A 12,277-nucleotide genomic window follows, 5' to 3' on the forward strand; every position below is an offset into this window, starting at 1 on the left:
GCCCTACCTTCAGTGGGCACAGAGAACAATTGATCACAATCCTATTCATAACAGCCCTTAACATATTTGAAGAGTGTTATCAGATCCCTCCTCGGTCTTCTTTTCTCAAGCCTAAATATTTTAGTTTTTCTAACCTTTTCTCATAGGGCAGGTTTTCATTTTTGTTGCTCTCCTCAGGACTCCCACCAGTTTATCCATATATTTCCTAAAGCGTGGCATCCAGAATTGGATGCAGTACTCCAGCTCAGGATTCACCAGTGTTGAGTAGAGCAGGACAGTCACTTCCCGTGTTTTACATATGACACTTCTGTTAATACACCCCAGAATGATATTAGCCTTTTTCACAACTGCATCACATTGTAAACTCATTCAATTTTTGATCCACTATAACCCCCCGATCCTTTTCAGTGGTAGTATCACCTATCCAATTACTCCCAATTTTTAGATGTGCATTTGATTTTTTCCTTCCTAAGTGTAGTACTTTGCACTTGTCTTAGTTGAATTTCATCTTGTTGATTTCATACTAATTTTCTAATTTATCAAGGTTGTTTTGAATTCAAATCCTGTCCTCCGAAGTGCTAACATCCCCGCCCAGCTTGGTGTCATCTGCAAATTTTATGATCATGATCTTGAGTCCTTTATCTAAGTCATTAATGAAAATATTGAATAGTACCAGACCGAGGACTGACCCCTGTGGGACACCACTAGATACTCCCTCCCAATTTGACAGTAAACCATTGAAAACTACTCTCTGAATATGGAATTAGACCACATTTCCCTAATTTGCTTATGAGACTGCCATGTGGGACTGTGTCAGAAGCCTTATTAAAATCAAGATATATTACGTCTACTGCTTTCCCTCGATTCACTGGGCCAGTAACCCTATCAAAGAAAGAAACTAGGTTCGTTTGGCATGATTTTTTCTTGACAAATTCATGCTGGCCGTTTCTTATAATCCTATTATGATGGGTTCCCTCCGGGGTGTCACCAGCCTGGGCTCTCTTTCCACTGTGGTGCTGTGATAAGTTGCCAAGCTCTCCAAGCTTGTTCTTTCACCAGCATACACACAGCTAGGGACACACCCAGCTGCAGCTTCACAGACAGATGCTGAGATCAGCTCTGCATGGGAAGGCTCAGCTGAGGCACCTCGCAGTTGCTTCACCCCTCTCTGGAGCATAAACCCAAAATTCTAGTGTCTTGCACTGCACACGGAACTGTACAGTGTACGTTCATAAAATTCGCTCCCTCCCTCAATGTGGAGAGAGATATGCAACAGCTTTCTGCCCCAAGTTATAATTTCTACACAGTGGTTTTAGACAAAACAAAAACAAATTTATTAACTACAAAAGATAGATTTTAAGTGATAGCAAACAGATCAAAGCAGATTACCTTAGTAAATAAACAAAACCGCAAACTGAGCTTAGCACACTAGATAGGTAGGATGTGAATTAGCAAATTCTCATCCTGAGTGATAAAGAGGCTGGCAGATTCTTAAGGCACAAGTTGCCTTGGTTTTCCCAGGTTTTCATACACAGGCTAAAAATACCTCTCGCCTGGGACCATCACTTCCAGGTGTTTCCAAATGTGTTGTTGTAGGGAGAGTGAGGTACCATCATGATGTCATTGTCCCTTTTATATCTTCTTCCCACTTGCTGGAAAGCTCTTTTGCTGTGACCTGGGTCAAACAGTTCCCATTTTATAGTGCTATTTCTGAACGGTTTCTATTGTACACAGTTCCTGGGGTAATCCTTGTGTTTGCATGCATTTCCTCAATAAGCGATTAACATTGTTTGGCCTTTTTACTGTTGTACCTGCTTGTGGGTGCTTTCAACCTCATGACATGTTTCAGTAACACATACATAGCCAAACTTCATAACTTCATATACGACAATAGCACGTACAATCCGAGATATTAATGTCTAGCAGATCAAGACTTTTAGAATGATACCTCACAAGGCATACTTTGTACAATACATATCCTAATTACATGACAGTGGTGAATATTGGAGTGCCAGGGTGCTTATAAATTGATTAATAATTTGTTTCAGTATATCTTTTCATGTATCAAAGTTAGGCTGACTGGTCTATAATTCCCCAAGTTCTCTTTGTATCCCTTTTTAAAGATAGCCTCCTGATTGAGACATATTGGTCTCTTACTATTCTTCCTATCTTCACATCAGGATAGTTTTCAGTTGTGCCTTTATTATTCTCTCCTTCAGAAATTGCTGGCTCTCCTGAACTTCTTTATCTCTTAGATTTTCTTCCCATGGGAGTTTACCTACCAGTCCTCTGAGTTTGTTAAAACCTGCTTTTTTGAAGCCCGTTGTCTTTATTCCGCTCCCATTCCTTCCTTCCCTTAGAATCATGAAATCTATCATTTGAGGGGTCACTTCACCAGGCCAGGGAAGCTAATGACCCAACCAGCAGACCAAATTTGGTGATGAATCCTGGTCAGGTGCCACCTGAGGCACGTTGCGCATACTCTAAGAAGAAGAAAACCCCAGACTGAAATAAAGCCATTTCTGGTATGGAATATGGCAGTTGTCTGGCAATGCACAGAAATACTACATCATTGTCTAGTTCATGGAAGTGAAGAATACCTTTTCCAGTGAAAGTTATAAGGAGAATACCCAGTTTGGAATTTGGCCAACAATCCAGGGTATCACCTTCTTCTTATGAAAAGTGCAGTAATCAGGATGCCAGTTTACTAACTGGGGCCCATCCTGTCTATTTTGAAGATCTGATGAGATCCTAGCAGAAGGTGCAATGGCAGCGGAATCTGCACTGCTTTAAAAATAGAAACAGGATCCAAGTGGTTTTATTAATGACCACATAAAAAGAAACGCAGCTTAAATAGTCTGTGTGGCAGCCACTTTCTTTTTATTGCATCATCATCTTAGTTTATAGATTTTGTTTCTTTTAAATCACCTGCTAGGAGGGGAAGCAACATGGCGTGGAGATCTTGAGTCTTAAAAGATTGTCATTAAAGCCACTGTGCTGTATTTAGTTATTTATTTCTTGCTCAGAATGATCCAATCAATAACAGAGCAAAATCAAACACAACTCCCTCCCCTCCAAAGAAGAAAAGACAAGCTAAATAAAGATGTCCAGGAGAAGAGGGGGGCGGGGGAATGCCAGCGAACAACATATTGATTTCCAGCAAAGGAGCAGCGTGTAAATGAGAAATATTCTTCTGACACAGTTATTAAGTGCCGGGCTAGCACACAGGGAAAGGGCCCATTTACTCTTTCTTGAGGCTGAGTCCCAAAAGGGCAGCTGATGCTTCTCAGACCATCTGAGTTTCAAGCTTTCTCAAATGTAGATCTCCCTTTGCTAATTTATTGATACTTTGCACTTACACTTTGATCCAAAGATCTCAAAGCACTTTAAAAGACTAACAGTATGCCCATGTGGAAGAAAAGTTATTTTTATCCCCATTTTCCAGATTGGTAAACAGAGATACAGGGAGGTGAAGCAACTTGCCTGAGGTCAGACAAGGAATATAAAGCTGGCAGAAACAGGAATATAAAACTAAGCACTCTGACTCCCAGTGCCCTGTTTATAGATTACACCAGCTGTTTAAAAGAAAAAGTTGAAGCCTTTGTTTTCAAATGCATTCATAACATTTTGAGAAGTCATGTTCAAAATGCTATTTTTTCTTGGTTGATCCAAGGAGAAATCAAGGCACATTGCAGACCTAACTGGAAGTCTTCAAAGAACCTTTGGGATGGATTGTAATTGTCCATTGAGGAATCTGTCCATTGGAAGGAAAGGCTTTACAAACAGTTCTGGCTAATAGTTTCAAAAATAGATGCCTAAAGTTAGGCTGCTAAATAAGTTGTCTGAATTTCAATAATGCTGAGCTCCCAGTGGCTCTTCTTGACTTCAGTGGGAGTTGCTGGCGGGTTGGCACTTTTGCAAATCAGGACACTTATTTATGCACCTAAACAACCTAACTTTACCTGCCCATCTGTAAAAATCGGAGCCATTGCCTATAGCATATATATCTACTTTATGGGGCTAGTGCCTAATATTGTAATGAGAAAGTGAAACTGACTGCTCTTGCTGATTCGCTCTCCCAAGCTAAACAACATAGAAAAAAGGAAATAAACTACATCAGATGTTGCAAAGTAAATTAGATTCTGAAAACTCTTCCATCATGAATACTCTGAGGCATTGCACTTTTCATAAGCAGTCATTAGCAACACACTCACATAACAACATTTTGCAAATATCTTGAAGATATCTCTGGAAAAGCCGCCAAATTAATATGGGAAGGAGAGATTGGATAAAAAAGAAAATTCCCCCTCTTGTATAGAAACCATATCCTCTGGGTTTTTAGCCAAGAGTTTATATTTTACAGTAGAGTTCTAAACTCCTGCAAATCTCTGGGAGTTGCATTGAGGGATTCACAATGGAAATGCTGGCATGCCTTTAACCACATGGGGAGTTATTGGACAGTGCTCTAATAGGAAACGAGAGAAACAGAAAGCAAGAGACGTTGTGTGTGTGTGTATATATATATAATCAATAAACAACCACTCTAGATTCCTGGAGATGGGTTTCCCTTTATTTATTTATTTATTTATTTATCTAACTCCTAAATAATATGTAATTTCTCCAGGCCAAGAAATAAATTGAAAGGATTTAGGGGGATTTGCTTATCAGCGGAACACCACGTAGCAATACATTCCCCCTGCTTTGGGGAAGGTACAGTGAAGTTTGGTTAAGCTGCTGTGGTTCAATACTCCTCTTTCCTCTGTCAGGGTGCCTTGAACAACACACAGATTAATCCTCCCCTCTTCCTTTTCTCTGCCCCCCTCCCCCCCCCCACCGCAAACTCCATCGTCGTTCCCACCAGCAGCAGATGGAGGTAAAAGGCTTAAGACAGCAGAAACACTGATTTTTATTTTATTTTATTTTTTTTAGCCCCATTGTCTTTGTGCAGCTTAGGGATGGGAACAAAAGTCCCTGGTACTTGGCATCAAATCTGGTCAAGAAGAGGCTGGCTTTACAATCTTAATGAACTACTGATTCTGCTGAAGCATGTTTATGTTCCCAAAGGGCTAATTTGGCTTGTAAGGCTCTTTTTAAACAATATCACCCATGATAGTGGACTTGACATGCAGCTGGGGCTACTTTTCTCCTTTCTTTAGCCTACATGACTGGTTATTTAATCTCTTGTCTGCAATGATAATGCCCGAATGGTTGATTTTGTTACAGTGGGTAGATCTATTATGAACCCTATATAATGATCTCATTTGACTGCAAATCAATTTGCTTTCTTGTGTCCACCCAGGATCACACAGCCGGAAATGTGCTGAGGTTGATTTTTGGGTGCTTTGAGGATTGTTGTTGGTTTGGTTGGTTTGGTTGTTTGTTTTTCTAAGTCATGTTAATGTGGAAAATTCTATGCATGCTGGTTACTGACTGGCTCCCAGCCAGCCTGGATCTAGGGCATGTGAGAATACAATAAGACCTCTGGCAGGGACACCTCTTTACTCAAAGTGAAACATGAACAGTTGAAAGCCCAGGCTGGACATCTTTACTGTCTGCTTTTGGAATGGCCCAAGAAATGGATAAGGAGGTATTTGGTGCTGATGAGCATGGTGTAAATACCAGATTAGATTTAAAATAGAAGCGGGGGAAAATACTGTTCTCTGAGGCCTATACACTAATAATATTGATATTCATAACTGTCTGGTATGGTTGCTTTGTCTAAGGGCTTGTCTTCACTACAGGCTAAAATGATGCTGCTGCAGTCGATGCGGCGGGCATTGATTTAGTGGGTCTCATGAAGACACAGTAGGTCAATGGGAGAGCGCTCTCCTGTCCACTTCGGTATGCCACCTCAATAAGATGCGGAAGCTATGTCAATGGGAGAGCGTATCCTGCTGACATAGCACGGTGTAGACACTGCTGTAAATTGATATTAGTTATGTAACTTACGTAACTTAACTAGTATATCTTAAATTGACTTTCAGGGTTAATGTAGACAAGGCCTCAATACTGATGATTTCCAGAACTTCCCTGAGTAGTCTGCTCCACAGTCTGAGAGCTCACTGTCAAGAATTTTTTCCTGGCTGTCATCCTAAATGTTCTTTTGCTTAATTTCATCCAAATACCATGTTGGAACATAATTCCTCTTCCTCCTTGATGTTTATTACACCCTTGAGATACTTGTAGGCACTTACCGTGCTTCTGTTAGTCCTTCTTTAGCCAAGGTGTGCGTGGTTAGTATTGCTAAAATTCCCTCCTATTTGTCTATATCTTTCTGGCATGGAAGTGCCCAAGACTAAACATAGTGGATCATGTTCTCTGCTGATGTAAATTGGTGCAGCTCTGTTGAAACTGATACATATTGAAAGCCCAGTTATTCCATCTGTAGCCTCAGCTGAGCGGCACAGAGAGGGACTACCAATTCCCTGTCCTTTGATCTGGTGCCTCTGCTGCATACACACAGACCAAAACTGCAACATCTTTGTTGCTATCTTGTCACGTTACAAGCTCCAATTTCATGTATTCCCCACTCATATGTTGCACATTATTTCCATCTAGATGTAGTAGTTTGTGCAGGTCCAGACTGAATCTCCCAGACATGTGATAATGTAACCACCTCCGAGGCATTTTGCAAAGATGAAATGGAAAAGTTTGAAACAACTTAAGGAAAAAAAGGCTTAAGGCATAGACAGGATAGGTGAGGATTCCCATTAAATAAGTGAGGATTACCAGGTATGACAGCATGTTAGTACCATGTTTAAAGAGACAATGTTCAGTTATCAGAGTCTCTTTGGTGTGGTACCCAGACTTGAAATTATACCAGTGTATGCTATCATGAGAGATTAAGAGGCTTCCCCATTTGTAGTTTTGACAAGCCCGGTAAATATCTTGAGCCCAGTCACTTTTATGGAATACCAATACTTGTGGTCTGACACAGAGCCAGAAAGTACAGTGGCATGGTGACAGGGGAGAGAGACAAGCAATTGAGTTCAGGAGACCTTTTTGAGACTTTTTCAAACATCATGAAAATTTCACAGATTTGGGTTGAATTTAGGGAAAGGTTTGGGGTGCTCTTTAATGTATCTGAACTGGTTTAGCCAACCCTAGTTTAAATTAGAGACATACCTGATCTACATTTGGATTTGCATCTGAATATTCTGTTCAATACAGGGTTTCAGGTCAGCTCATGATAATGATGCAAAGAAGATGCAAAGTGCAGATCTTCAACCAAATGTCCCCAACATTGGGAAATGTTTGGACCCAGGGTTTTGGATTGAGCCCATCCCTAGATTAAATATAAACTGTGGTTCCTCAGTGATAATGGGACTTATGCTTCTCCCATTCGAAGAAACTGAAAAATGTATTTGGAGTGCAGTGTTGGACTCAGAGTAAGGCATGCAGTGGGGGAGAGAAATTCAAATGGCAGGCGGCTAGGAGAATTTAATCCTCCTTTAAAGAGTGAACCTGCCACCGAGAAAGTACTGTGGAGCAGTTTGTCTGTTGGACTCAGGGAATATTTATGGGTTCTTCTCTTTTCTTTCTTACTGGCAGTGAGAACTCCATCATTCTTGGTTGCGTTATTTATAATTTCATAAAGCTGTTTCGTGGCAGGGCTTATTTTATCCTGTGCTTAATCTCCGTCAAATAATGGTGCACCCAGGGAGCAAGGTGACCAAAAGCATTGCACGTCAGCGGTAGAGCGGGAAGTGGGTATTCAGAGCCTGCAACTTTGCATGGAACAAAGGGGCAAAGGTTGTGCATCTGAGGCATAAATTGGGACTTCGTGCATTTGGGGAGAGAAGGAGAGCAGAATTGTCTTGACCAGGCTTTGCCATGCCAGCCAGACTTCCTTCTCAATAGCAGTGATGTATAGTAATGAACCAAGATGCAGAACCATCACCAAGGCAAGATTGAAGAGGCCCTTGGAGTGAATAATTAGAAGCAGGTGATTACAGAAACAATAATTCATTGGAGGGAATGGGGAGTCACTTCTGTGAAATTGAGAGAATGGGAAGGTAAATATGCCCATAAATAAATCCTCAAGGGTGGATGCAGAGTTTTGAGCTTTCTCCTGCCCTGGTTTTATTCCAAGGTAATTTCAATAAACACTGGAGAGAGGGAGAGAGAAAAAATAATATAAATGCAATAAAAAATCTTTCAGGGAAGGAATAAAAAGGGTTCCTGCCAGAGAGAGATTTTATTGAAAGTTATTATAATACCTATCTTTAGTTTTATGGCCCTTAATACAGGGCCAAGTAATTTCAGTGCTGGGATTAAAAAATGAAATCCATATTTTAAAATAGGATAGCATGAATTATTCTTTTTAATATAGAATTTAGCTAATGTATAGGGCAGGCAAATATTTTCTCTCTATTATTCTCTCAAATGAAAGCACAAAACATCACTTTGTAGGGAGATGCCTTGTTCATATCATTTTGACTAGAAAGCCCTTATGGAGTAATTAGATACCTGAAGTGGTTAGTGTGCAGTTGCCCGTAGATAATAATACTAAGCATTTAGCATCTTCAGAGCACTGGGCAGGCATTAACTAATTAATCCTCACAATCCCCTTGGAAGATAGGTGAGTATTATCAACCTCATTTGACAAATGGGGAGAGACGCACAGAGAGGTTAAATGATTTTGCCTAAGGCCATGCAAACAGTTAGTGGAAGAGATCATAATAGAACCCAGGAGTTCCTGGTCAACAGGCCCATGCTTATTTTCCACTAGACCATGCTGTCTTGTAAAGGTGCATCACCCTGTGAAGGTCATGTTGGTCTCATGAGATTGTCTTGAAGTGACAGATTCCAGCTACAAGGCTTTCTGGTCTCCTAAGGGGCTCATTTGCTCTAGTTTGCTGCTGCTCCTCATTGAAATACTACCTAGTATGATTCATATGTAGGGTATGTGAGCTGAAAGAAGTGCATGGAAAGCCAACATGGGCGGGCATTGAGAAAACAAATAGCGATGAAGGATAAGGCATGTCTTGGGGGAAAATAATACAGGATGGTAGGTGGCAAGATGGCTTACGGAATTAGTTCTTCCTGTTGTTTCTAGCGATCTTGGCTTTGGTCAAAAAATTATACTAGCTTTGGTGGCCTTTCTTTCTAATCCTCATTTTTGTACATACAAAACTATTACGTAGTCTGGCATTATCAGTGGCTGCAGTTGGGGTGGAGGGTGAATTAGCTGGTCAGGACTGAGGTGTGTTGTGTTGGAGAGCAGTCCTGGAATAGCAAGACGTGCTGCAGGTCAGGACCGGCAGGATTGTTAGGTGTAGAATTGGGCACCATCTGCTTGCATTTTGCCTGATTCTTGTCTGCTCTAGTGGGCCCCTTTCTCAAGGCCCCGAGATTTTCTTACATATTTTAAAAAAGATAACCTTAAAACACAGTGTTTAGTATTGGGAACGTGGTGGGGTGACAGAGGAAAGCCACTTGCAGTAAATCATTAGAATTCAGTTAAGCATCAGAATTGTATAAGCCTTTTCCCTTTAAACCATTTATCTAGGGCAGTGGTTCCCAAACTTGTTCCGCCTCTTGTGCAGGGAAAGCCCCTGGCAGGCCGGGCCGGTTTGTGTACCTGCCGCATCTGCAGGTTCGGCCGATCGCGGCTCCCAGGGGCCGCGGTTCGCTGTTCCAGGCCAATGGGAGCTGCTGGAAGCGGCGTGGGCCGAGGGATGTGCTGGCCGCCACTTCCAGCAGCTCCCATTGGCCCATAGCAGTGAACCGCAGCCCCTGGGAGCCGCGTTTGGCCGAACCTGCAGACACGGCAGGTAAACAAACCGGCCCAGCCTGCCAGGGCCTTTCCCTGCACAAGAGGCGGAACACATTTGGGAACCACTGATCTGGGGGATGTACATATGTGGCCTGTGCAATATATGCAATGCTCAGAAGATTATAGGTACCAAATATATGTCTTGCACATCCTTCCTCTGCCCACCCTGTGCTGAACAGACAGGCATTCTAGCCAATTCATTTAAAGTGAGAAATCAGCCTTAGCATTTCAACAAAACATCTACCCCTGTGAAGATGTCAGTTCAGCCAAAGAAAGAACCTTGGGACCAAAGCCAACAAGATCTCTTTGTACATGATACTTGAAGTTACTTACATTCTTCTATCTCAAGAATGTCACATGTGGTTCAGGAAGTCCAGAGCAAAAAGGTCATAAATAGACTGTTGTTTCCTCAGCCTGGTTCCTAAGAAGGCCAATTGCATAGTCAAAGATAACACAATACATAGAGTAGGTGGTCTGATGCCTGTTTAACTAGCTGCTCTTCCAAAGCATCACCTTCATAGGTCCCATGTAATCCATTCCCCAGGGGCCACTGCAGGATTGTGCCCTCCAAATGTTTCCTAGTCCTCTGTCTGTCATGTCCAAGATTAAGTGATTCATGTGATGGGACTTCCAGTACTAACTATGGGCTATTTTCTATGGGAGCCTCATAGATATTCAGCTTTTATTTTTCTACATCTTAATTTCACCCCCTTACTCCTACTCTCATCCATGGCCCACCCTAACTCACTGAAATCAGAGAAATGTTAGGTTGGACCTGGTACCTTCAGCACCACAGCAGGTGTGACTTATTTTGAGGTAATTGTTTTGTTCAGCAGCTCAGAAAGAGTTTTGTGTGAAGAAGTGACTGGTACATTCAACAGTACCTCAGGTATGTTCTACCTGGATGTACTGACTAACTTCTTAATATACTAAACAGGAAGAAGAGCAATGTTCAGCTAGCACTTGGATTCTCCAGCAAAAACCCTACTAAATGAGTGTAACCCTTAGGAAAATGACCAATGGATGCAACCTTTGAGTGGCTAGTGACTAGTGTCTGGGTGTTCTGGGGTTGAGAGATATTCTGCAGCCAAAAGGAGGAGGGATTAGATCAGGGCTTCCCTGCCTCACCTCCCCTACTGGCTCCCACTCCCTCTCTCAACTCAAGAAGCAGAAAGGGAGAGTGGCGTGTGCCCACATCAGAGGCTGGTGTGGGGGCAGAGGTTTCCTGGCACAAGTCCAGGACAGCTCTGTGCTAAAGAACAATCGGGTAAGGAGCCTGGGGCTGGCTGCTTTCTTGAGAAAGAGCCCTTTGAGATAGTCATATGGGAGTTTGGAAGCTAAGGGAGCTCTCCTTTTGAGGAAAAGGGAGAGTCCTTTGGTGGAATGAGGAGTTGTGTATTTGTAGTGACCTGAAGTCCCCAGGATGAATACACTTCTCCTGGGAACCTAAGTACAATGTACTGAGGAAAATTACACTCCTCCTGAATTTCTATGAGTTAAGTAGCAGCTTGTGCCAGCCCCAGCAAGGACAGTTCTTACATGGAACTTTCACAAGTCCTTGCACTGATCCCATGACTCTGTCTAATCTGCGGCTTTCTGCACCGCGCCAGGAAGGAACAGGAAAGAGGGACTGTTTCAGCGGCAAGCTTAGGTTGAGCTGACACTGCTGAGGGTAGGATAATTTTGTACTATGTGCAGGAACATTATAACCTGTGTCCGGAGGCTGCCACAAAATCTCCCTAATGGTCCACATTACTAATTCAACTAATTATAGCAATTACATGAAGGAGTTGCTGCTGGGGAGAGAAGCCATTACACCTCTCCCTAACACACTGCAGTACATGCTGCTCATTAATTAGACCAGCAACAACAACAAAAAAATTACCAGCTGGAAACTGCAAGTAACATACTGAAACTCACAAAGGCCAGGGATATTCTTAGTTTGCCTTAAGCCTTTCAGTGCCCGATCTTCCTTCCCACCTGTTGTACTGCTGCTGGTCCATTACCATTTGACTCAGTCCCTCTACAGTTAGCAGACCAGACTATACTTTGTACTATGTGGACTTATCTGGAATGGTCAGTGGCACAGAAGCATTGTGCCTGGATCACTTAGCAGTGCAGCAGTTGTGCTCTGTCTGGGTATACCTGGAATGTTCCCCCGTGCAGCAGGTGCATTCTACCTGGAATGATTAGCAGAGCAGCAGGTGCCCTCAGCCTGAGTGCAAATGATGTGCTTAGCAGCACAGCACGCTTGTTCTCTGGGGGCAACTGATACATTTGGCTGCACAGGAGGTGCTGTTACTTGAATGCATCTAGTTTGTTGAGCTGTACAGTAACTGCATTCAACCTCGAAGTCCATAGTATGCTCTCACACGCAGAATGGATGCCTTCTACTTGGACCTGTGTGGTATTTCAGCAGAACACCAGATGTGCCCTAACTGGACATACTGTAACTGGTATTTTTGGCTGTATCTGGACCATTTGCCAGCCCAGCGGGTG

At 42.5% G+C, this 12,277-nt stretch overlaps 1 protein-coding gene across 33 annotated transcripts in view; it reads left to right on the plus strand.

Annotated features, from left to right (window-relative positions):
- NRXN3 (neurexin 3) overlaps positions 1–12,277 on the plus strand; it is a 1,417,823-nt gene that overhangs the window by 1,352,757 nt on the left and 52,789 nt on the right. The window lies entirely within an intron of this gene.

Source organism: Chrysemys picta, chromosome 4, assembly GCF_011386835.1.
Source record: "Chrysemys picta bellii isolate R12L10 chromosome 4, ASM1138683v2, whole genome shotgun sequence".
NCBI lineage: Eukaryota > Metazoa > Chordata > Testudines > Emydidae > Chrysemys > Chrysemys picta.